The 10,766-nt window shown below is 38.0% G+C and overlaps 1 non-coding gene across 1 annotated transcript; it reads left to right on the forward strand.

Annotated features, from left to right (window-relative positions):
• Window positions 1–925: 925 nt before the first annotated feature.
• On the forward strand, window positions 926–1,034 carry LOC148580686 (small nucleolar RNA R71). Its single transcript, XR_015896606.1, has one exon. It is a non-coding gene; the product is annotated as a small nucleolar RNA R71 (small nucleolar RNA).
• The last annotated feature ends 9,732 nt before the right edge of the window (window positions 1,035–10,766 follow it).

Genomic DNA, 10,766 nt, shown 5'->3' on the forward strand with positions numbered 1-10,766 from the left:
ATCAGAGCTCATGAATGGCATAAGAAGGTTCAATGGAATCTCTATGGTCTCTAGATGAGCCTCAGACTCCTTTGGTTCCTCAGAGGAAAACTCCTTATTGATCATTGGACGTCCCAGGAGGTCTTCCTCACTGGGATTCACATCCTCCCCCTTCCTCCTTAGATTCGGCCATGATGGTTATATCAATGGCCTTGCACACTCTTTTTGGATTTTCTTCTGTATTGCTTGGGAGGGTACTAGGAGGGGTATCAGTGATCTTCTTACTCAGCTGGCCCACTTGTGCCTCCAAATTTCTAATGGAGGACCTTGTTTTATTCATGAAACTCAGAGTGGCCTTAGATAGATTAGAGACTATGTTTGCTAAATTAGAAGTATTTTGTTTAGAGTTCTCTGTCTGTTGCTGAGGGGATGATGGAAAAGGCTTGCTATTGCTAAACCTATTTCTTCCACCATTATTAAAGCCTTGTTGAGGCTTTTATTGATCCTTCCATGAGAGATTTGAGTGATTTCTCCATGAGGGATTATAAGTGTTTCCAGAGGGTTCACCCATATAATTTACCTCTGCTGTTGCAAGGTTCTCAGGATCATAAGCTTCTTCTTCAGAAGATGCCTCTTGAGTACTGTTGGATGCAGCTTGCATTCCATTCAGACTCTGAGAAATCATATTGACTTGCTGAGTCAATATTTTATTCTGAGCCAATATGGCATTCAGAGTATCAATTTCCCTTCTTCTGAGGCATCCCATTACTTACAGGATTCCTCTCAAAAGTGTACATAAACTGGTTGTTAGCAACCATGTCAATAAGTTCTTGAGCTTCTGCAGGCGTTTTCTTTAGGTGAATGGATCCACCTATAGAAGTATCCAATGACATTTTAGCTAATTCAGATAGACCATTATAGAATATATCCAGGATGGTCCATTCTAAAATCATGTCAGAAGGACACTTTTTGGTCAGTTCCTTCTATCCCTCCCAAGCTTCATAGAGAGATTCACCTTCTTTCTGTCTGAAGGTTTGAACATCCACTCTAAGCTTACTCAGTTTTTAAGGAGGAAAAAACTTGGCTAAAAAAGCCTTGACCAGCTTATCCCAAGAGTTTAGGCTATCCTTAGGTTGAGAATCCAACCATATTCTAGCTCTGTCTCTCACAGCAAAAGGGAAAAGCATGAGCCTGTAGACTTCAGAATCTACTCCATTAGTCTTAACAGTATCACAGATCTACAAAAATTCAGTTAAGAACTGAAAAGGATCTTCAGATGGAAGTCCATGGAACTTGCAGTTCTGCTGCATCAGAGAAACTAATTGAGATTTAAGCTCAAAATTGTTTGCTCCAATGGTAGGAATTGAGATGCTTCTTCCATGTAAATTGGAATTAGGTGCAGTAAAGTCACCAAGCATCCTCCTTGCATTATTATTATTTTCGGCTGCCATCTCCTCTTCCTGCTCGAAAATTCCTGTAAGGTTGTCTCTAGATTGTTGCATTTTAACTTCTCTTAGTTTCCTTTCCAGAGTCCTTTCAGGTTCAGGATCTGCTTTAACAAGAATGTTCTTGTTCTTGCTTCTGCTCATATGACAAAGAAAGGGAATAATAAAGAAAATATGGAATCTCCTATGTCATAGTATAGAGATTCCTTTGTGTGAGTAGAAGAAGAAAAGAATGTAATGTAAGGAAAGAGAAGGGAGGAGAATCCAAACACATGGGTGAGGAGAGCAGAGATATGAGATGAAAAGAAGTGTTAGTAGGTAATTAAATAAATAGAAGAAGATGAGGGAGAGGGAATTTCGAAAATTAATTTTGAAAAAGAGTTACTGATTTTCGAAAATTAAGATAAAATTAAAATTAAAATTAAAAATTGAAACAGAGTTACTGATTTTCGAAAATTAATTAAAAAGAATTTTTGAAAAAGAGGGAGGTATTTTCGAAAATTAGAGAGGGATAGTTAGTTAGGTAGTTTTGAAAAAGATAAGAAACAAACAAAAAGTCAATTAGTTAGTTGAAAGAGATTTGAAATTCAATTTTGAAAAAATAAGAAGATAAGAAGTTAGAAAAGATATTTGAAAAAGATAGGATAAAAAGATATTTTTGAGAAAATATGATTGAAATTAGTTTTGAAAAAGATTTGAATTTAAAAATCAAAATTAATGACTTGACTCACAAGTAATCACAAGATATGATTCTAGAACTTAAAGTTTGAATCTTTCTTAACAAGCATGTAACAAACTTGAAATTTTTGAATCAAAACATTAATTTTTGATGATATTTTCGAAAATTATGAAATAAAATTAAGAAAAAAATTTTTGCAAAATATTTTTAAAATTTTCGAAAATAAATAAGAGAAATGAAAAAGATTTGATTTTTGAAAAAGATTTTAAAAAAGATAAGATTTTTAAATTGAAAATTTGAATTGACTCATAAAAAAAACAATTGAATTTTAAAAAAATTTTGAAAAAGTCAATCCAAATTTTCGAAATTTATGAGAGAAAAAAAGAGAGATATTTTTTTTTATTTTTGAATTTTTTTAATGATGAGAGAGAAAAACATGAAAAATGATGCAACGCATGAAAATTTTGGATCTAAACATGTGATGCATGCAAGAACATTATGAACGTCAAGATGAACACCAAGAACACTATGAATGTCAAGATGAACATCAAGAACTTATTTTTGAAAAATTTACAAGAAAAGAAAATATGCAAGACACCAAACTTAGAAATTTTTCATGTATAGACACTATGAATGCAAGAATGCAAGAATGCATATGAAAAACAAGAAAAGACACAAAACAAGAAAATATAAAGATCAAACAAGAAGACTGGCCAAGAACAACTTGAAGATCATGAGGAACACTATGAATGCATGAATTTTCGAAAAATGCAAAATTTTTTTTTTAGAAAAAAATGCAATTGACACCAAACTTAAAAATTGACTCAAGACTCAAAAAAGAAACACAAAATATTTTTGATTTTTATGATTTTATAAATTTTTTTGGATTTTTGTATATTTTTATTTTTTTGAAAATTATTTGAAGAAGAAAAATAAAGATTTCAAAATTTTTAATATGAATTCCAGGAATTTTGTGCTCTTTAGTCTAAAGCTCCAATCTGAGGGTTAGACATGGTTTAATAGCCAGCCAAGCTTTAGTATGCTATTACATGCATTGAAGTGATTAGTTGAATCCTCAGTCCAAAGGAATTTAGACATGGCTTTACAGCCAGCCAGGATTCAACAAATCATTATGAAACACTAGAATTCATTCTTAAAAATTCTGAAATAATTTTCGAAAACAAAAGGAAAAATTTTTTTTTTCGAATATTAATTGGGAAAAACGAAAAAGAAGAAAATATTTTTGAAAAATTTTTGAAAACTTTTTGAAAATAAAATAAGAAGAAAATTACCCAATCTGAGCAACACGATGAACCGTCAGTTGTCCAAACTCGAACAATCCCCGGCAACGGCGCCAAAAATTTGGTGCACGAAATTGTGATCCCTGGTAATGGCTCCAAAAACTTGGTGCTCTAATCTTAATTCATAATTTGTCACAACTTCAATACAACTAACCAGCAAGTGCACTGGGTCGTCCAAGTAATAAAACCTTACATGAGTAAGGGTTGATCCCTCGGAGATTGTTGGTATGAAGCAAGCTATAGTCATCTTGTAAATCTCAGTCAGGCGGATATCAAATGGTTATGGAGTTTTCGAATAATAATAATAAATAAACAGAAAATAAAGATAGAAATACTTATGTAATTCATTGGTGAGAATTTCAGATAAGCGTATAGAGATGCTTTCGTTCCTCTGAACCTTTGCTTTCCTGTTGTCTTCATCCAATCGTTCCTACTCCTTTCCATGGCAAGCTTTATGTAAGGCATCACCGTTGTCAATGGCTACATCCCATCCTCTCTGTGAAAAAGGTTCAATTGCTCTGTCACGGCATGGCTAATCATCTGGAGGTTCTCGATCATACTAGAATAGGGTTCACCCTCCTTTTGCGTCTGTTACTACGCCCAGCACTCGCGAGTTTGAAGTTCGTCACAGCCATCCCTTCCCAGATCCTACTCGGAATACCACAGACAAGGTTTAGACTTTCTGGATCTCAGGAATGGCCATCCATGGGTTCTAACTTATACCACGAAGATTCTAATATCTCGGACTCAGTCCTCTGTATTAGATATCTAAGAGATACTCATTCTAGCTTGTTTGCATGTAGAACGGAAGTGTTTGTCAGGCACGCATTCATAAGTGAGAATGATGATGAGCATCACATAATCATCACATTTATCATGTTCTTAGGTGCGAATAGATATCTTAGAAGCGGAATAAGTTGAATTAAATATAAAACAGTAGTACTTTGCATTAAATCATGAGGAACAGCATAGCTCCACACCTTAATCTATGGAGTGTAGAAACTCTACCGTTGAAAATACATAAGTGATGAAGGTCTAGGCATGGCCGAATGGCCAGCCCCCAATGTGATCAATAGATCAAAAGATAATCCAAAGATGTAAATAAAATAGTAAAAAGTCCTATTTATACTAAACTAGTTACTAGGGTTTACAGAAGTAAGTAATTGATGAATAAATCAACTTCCGGAACCCACTTGGTGTGTGCTTGAGCTGAGCTTGAAGTTTACACGTGCAGAGGCTTCTTTTGGAGTGGAACGCCAAGTTGTAACGTGTTTTTGGCGTTCAACTCTGGTTCGTGACGTGTTTCTGGCGTTTAACTCCAGACTACAGCGTAGAACTGGTGTTCAACGCCCTTTTGCGTCGTTTAAACTCGGACAAAGTATGGACTATTATATATTGCTGGAAAGCCCTGGATGTCTACTTTCCAATGCCGTTAAGAGCGCACCATTTGGAGTTCTGTAGCTCCAGAAAATCCACTTTGAGTGCAGGGAGGTCAGAATCCAACAGCATCAGCAGTCCTTCTTCAACTTCTGAATCTGATTTTTGCTCAAGTCCCTCAGTTTCAGCCAGAAAATACCTGAAATCACAGAAAAACACACAAACTCATGGTAAAGTCCAGAAATGTGAATTTAACATAAAACTAATAGAAACATCCCTAAAAGTAACTAGATCCTACTAAAACATACTGAAAATAATGCCAAAAAGCGTATAAATTATCCGCTCATCACCAGGCAAGTTGAAATCAAGATGGGAAGGTCCATACAGAGTAGAGAAGGCCGAACCGTATGGAGTTTTTCACCTAAGTCATCCTTCAAGCTCTGAACTTATCAAAGTTAATGGACAACGTTTAAAGCTGTACCATGGAGAGAGGATGAAGAAAAATGAGGAGCTCGAGATCTTCCTCTTGGAAGATCCCCACATAGCCGAAGACTGAGCTAGTGGAGCGTCCAACTTACGGACGTTAAAGCAAAGTGCTAGGTGGGAGACAACCCACCATGGTATGATCGTTCTTTTCTTTATTCTTAGTTTTCCTATTCAATAACTCTTCTCTTTATTAGTACATTTCGTGCATCTGCATTTACATTCTTTTATTTTAAAAAAATAATAAAAAATAAAAAATAAAAAAATATTTTCGCGACGCGACCGCATCTTTGACGCATCCGCATCGCAGGTGATTGGAGAAAATAATAAAACAAACAGAGAGTCACACGAGAGCGTGGCTGGAGGTGTGCCCGTGGTACAAACTGTCCCACGCGACCGCATCGCTGACGCGTCCGCGTCGGGTGGAAACATTGGCCTCCCACGTGACCGCATCACTCACGCGGCCGCGTGCCCTGGAATTCGACGTGAAAAGGGTGCACGACCGAAAGTTGTGCTAGAGTGGTGCTGCATTGGCGCTGAACGCACAATTCTTCCCACGTGGACGCATGGCTCACGCGTCCGCGTCATATCCTTCTAATGGCCACTCACGCGATCGCACGCCCCACGTGATCGCGTCACCCAACATTTGGCGCAATAAGAGTTTGAACAGAGAGTTGTGCAAGTGCGAGGCTGCCCTCGCGCCAGTAGCATAAAACGGGTCACGCGACCGCGTGACCGACGCGACCGTGTCAATTAGTATAAGTGCAAGTCGCGCGACCGCATGCCCCACGTGACCGCGTCGCTTGTGCCGCACAGCTTCCCTGATTTGCCAATTATCTTATCTTTCTTTTCCCCAAATCCTATTTTCTCTTTTCCCTCCTTATTTCTTCCTTCTTCCTTCTTCCTTCTTTCTCACTTTCTACTCTCTCTCTCTCTCACCCCCATTAACAAGGTTTTCTTTTCTTCTTCCCTCCCTTACTTTTCTATTATTCTTCTTATTTTTATGTGTTATCTTCTTTTCTTTTCTTTTTACTTTTATTATCTATATTTTTTTCTTTCTTTTTCCTTTTTACTTGGTGTTGGAAATTTATTTGAGTCATTATTTCTCATTATATGCTTATGGATTGTTGTAAAATTGTTTGGCAATTATATATTACTTTTTTTAAAAGGGTTGCTGCATGTTCACTTTAATACTTTCTATACCTTATTTACCATGCATGCTATGTGTTTGTGAAAAAGCCCATATGGCATCATGCATTTTTCTACATTATTCTATTCTACTATTCAATGCTTGCTTTTCACAAATTCCCTTTACTATTGTATTAATTGAATTTAATTGTCAATACAAACGTGATGGCTAGTTTGTTACGAGTGATAACACATTCAACTAATTAAATGCTTGATCTATGCTACTCATGCCTTTGCCTGCTTGCCAATAAACCCCTTGCATTTAATTATCCTCCAATGCACTTGCTATATTTCCATTGATAAACTTTTCACATGTAGTCATGACCATGTGTTAACAACATCCTCTTTACCGTGCATTGTTTATCACTTATACAACCCTCTTCCTTGCTCTATCTCTTTGAATTTACGTTACTTTTCTTTTTTTTTCCTTTTCAGGATGGCCACCAAGAAAGGAAAAGAGAAAGCTACTCCCAAACCACCAGCAAGAAGAGGAACAAAAAGAGCATTAGTGGCAGAGCCCTCTTCAACTGCGGTTAAACCCTCAACAAAAAGAACTAAGAGGATTATAAAGGTTGATGATAAAGAAAAAGCCTTTCCAACAAAGGACACTGCACGATTTCCCAATCGCTACTGTGAGCAGATGTTCCCCATCCTGGCAGATGTTCCCCAAACCATATTGCTACCTTTGTTGAGCCGCAAATTGCACAAAGACAATGGGGTTTCCTACAGAGACAGTCGAGGTAGGTCAATCTTTCTTGGGTAGTCGAGTTCTACTCCAACTTCCACCTGCCAACCCTGCAGTCTGTCTTTGTCCGTCAGAAGCAAGTATCCATTACAGAAGAGGCCATTCAAAAAGCTCTAGGAATTCCCCCTGTTCCAGAAGGATTGGACGCCTTTCAAGAAGCCGCACTCAAGCGCCAGATGTACCAATTTGACTTGGACACCGTTCTTAGAGTTATCGCACTACCTGGCAGCCGTTGGATCTACGGATACCATCGTACCCGCCCTAAGGGAATATCGGCTTCAGCACTTACCTTGGAGGCTCGCGTATGGGCACAGATCATGTCCCATTATGTCTTTCCAAGCACTCACGAGTCCTCCTTATGCCAGGGCATTTTGGCCAGTTTCACTGACCTTTTCTTTATGGTTTTTGGGTAGTTTCATGAATTTTCTTAGGAAATAAGCAAGTTTTGGGTAAATAATCACTTACATCTTGATTCTAAGCAAACATTGTAAATTTTACATGATTTTATGAGAATTATGCATGAATTAAATGACAAAATTGAATTATGCATGTCTCATAACTTGGATTAGAACTTTGATGCACTTTATTACTTGATTTCAGGACAAAGGAAGCAAGGAAGAACCACCTTAGTAGCCACGTTAGGCTAGCTAACGTGACCACTAACGTGGAATGGAGGCTAGCTTGCAACGTTAATGAGAAAAGTGATCGCCATTAATGCCTTCGTGAGCCATCATAGCCCACGTTAGTTGCCACGTTAACAATGTTAATGTGGAAGCTAACGTGGAAGAGAAGTAGAACTCCAACGTTAGTGGTAAAAGTAAGTGCCACTAATGTTCCAAAGTGGCAGCTGGCCACGTTAAGAGTCACGTTAACTCAGTTAACGTGAACTCTAACGTGGATGAGGAAGATAATGCCAACATTAGTGACACTTACCTTTGTCACTAACGTTGGACTAAGCTCATATTTGCCACGTTAAGAGTCACATTAACCTAGTTAACGTGGACTCTAACGTGGAGGGAGCAAGGAATCACCAACGTTAGTGACACTCACCTTTGTCACTAATGTTGGATTAAGCCACTATGAGCCACGTTAGTTGCCATGTTAATTACATTAACGTGGAAGCTAACGTGGAGAAGAGGGATGATGAGCCAACGTTAGTGACACTCACCTTTGTCACTAACGTTGGAGATGGCTATCAATACCACGTTAGAAGTCACGTTAACCTACTTAACGTGAACTCTAACGTGGGAAGAAAGGGCGTTTTGAAGAATTAGTGACAAAGGTAAGTGTCACTAATGCTCTCGAAGATTTGGCAAGCCTACGTTAAAGGCCACGTTAACTATACTAACGTGAACTCTAACGTAAGGAGAAAGGGTACTCTCAACGTTATTGAAAAAGGTAAACCCCGGTAACGTTTGCGAAGGGCCAAGAAGCAACGTTAGTGGTCACGTTAGTGCCACTAACGTTGAAGTTAACGTGGACCATTTTTGGGTTAGGAACATTAGTGAAAAAGGTGATTGTCACTAACGTTCTCGACCCCACAGTTTCACTTGACGTTAACACCACTAACGCCCCAAGCTAAAGTCCATACCTACTGCATACTTTCTCTGCAAGTAAAGCTGAGCCCACTGAAGAAGATAACTGCTTCAACTCAAGATCCAAAGGCCCATATCCAAGACTTGAAGAAGCAACTAGAAGATCAGAAGAATAGTATAAGTAGGGAGAACTTTGAACTAGAAAGCAGCTTTTGGCATTATTAGAATTACTCTCTGTATTTTTTACTCTCTCTGCAACTTCTAGTTTCACTTTTCATAATGCATTCTCCATCTTTGTTTTCCATTCCCAGAGCTATGAGCAACTAAACCCCTTTCATTGGGTTAGGGAGCTTTGTTGTAATTTGATGGATCAATAATAGTTTTCATTATTCTTCTTCTTTCTTTTCTCTTGATTTTACTAGAAAGCTTTCAATCTTCACCCAATTGAGTAGTTATCTTGGAAAAGAAGCTATTCATACTTAGATCTCTTCGGAACCTTGGAAGAGGAATGAAGAGATCATGCTAGAAATGCTTTCTCATGTTGGACCAAATTGGGATTTGGATGGATATAGTGACATATAATCCTACCAACACTTTGATTTGGAAATACATGTGGTATAATCAGTGACTATACCTCATCTCTTCTCATGAGCAATTGGACCAAGGAATTGGCTATTGATCAAGATTTGAGAGATTGAATTACCAAGGAATTGGAATTCAATCACTTAAGATTGCCAAGGAGATCAATGAATGCATTAATTGAGGAAGAGATGAAAATGAACTTGATCCGGAGGATGCAACATCTCCTAAGCCCGATGAACTCCCCATTTCTGATCTTACCCATTCTCTTTAATTTCTGCCAATTACTTTTATGATCATCTTCTCCATTCCCATTTAAGATTCTGCAATTTATTTTCCATCATCTATTTTCAGCATTTACAATTTTTGCTATTTACTTTCCCGCCATTTAATTTCCTGCAACTCTCAAACCAAATTTTTCTTAGCTAAACTAGAACATTCCTCCAATTAAAGTTGCTTGACCAATCAATCCCTGTGGGATTCGACCTCACTCTTTTGTGAGTTATTACTTGACGATAATTCGGTATACTTGCCGAGGGAAATCTGTTGAGAGACAAGTTTCCGTGCATCAAGTTTATGGCGCCGTTGCTGGGGATTGATTTTGTATCAACAATGATTAAATTGGTGGATAACTAGATTGAGCATTTTCCTTTTGTTTGATTTAGTTTCATCTAAGTAATTTACTTTCAGCTTTAGTTATTTCTTTCCCTTTACCTTTCACACATTAGTGGTGTTACCTGCATTTTGTTTTAATATTTGGTTCACTGACCCACTAACTGTTTGATATATTGCATCACTCACACTAACAGCATTTCTGCAGAAAATATTGTCTGCATCTATCTTTCTTGCTTGTGCCTTATTGGGTGTATGACAGGTAGAAGAAGCAGGGATTCAACTTCCTTTGATTCTGAACCTGAGAGGACCTTCCTTAGATTAAGGAGGGAAGCAAGAGGGAAGAGATTAGTTGGTGCTGAGGAAGAGGAGGAGTACTTTGAACCAGACATGGATGAGAATATGGAGAACCATCATGAAGAAGAGGCTCACAACCATGGCAGAGAAGGTCCAGTGCATCAGGCTAGACAAGAGAGAAGAGTTCTGGGTTCTTACATCAACCCAAATCCAGGAAACTGTGGAAGTAGCATCCAAAAGCCAACCATATATGCCAACAACTTTGAACTAAAGCCACAAGTTATCACCCTTGTTCAAAACAATTGTTCATTCGGAGGAAGTGTCTAAGAAGACCCCAATCAACATCTAACCACCTTCCTGAGGATATGCGATACTGTGAAGTCTAATGGTGTTCACCCTGACACCTATAGACTACTTCTATTTCCCTTCTCACTCAAGGACAAAGCATCTAAATGGCTGGAATCCTTTCCAAAGGAGAGTTTAGCAACCTGGGAAGACGTGGTGAACAGATTCTTGGCAAGATTCTATACTCCTCAATGAATCAAC

Source organism: Arachis ipaensis, chromosome B10 (assembly GCF_059453495.1).
Source record: "Arachis ipaensis isolate K30076 ecotype BB chromosome B10, ASM5945349v1, whole genome shotgun sequence".
NCBI classification, from domain to species: Eukaryota; Viridiplantae; Streptophyta; class Magnoliopsida; order Fabales; family Fabaceae; genus Arachis; species Arachis ipaensis.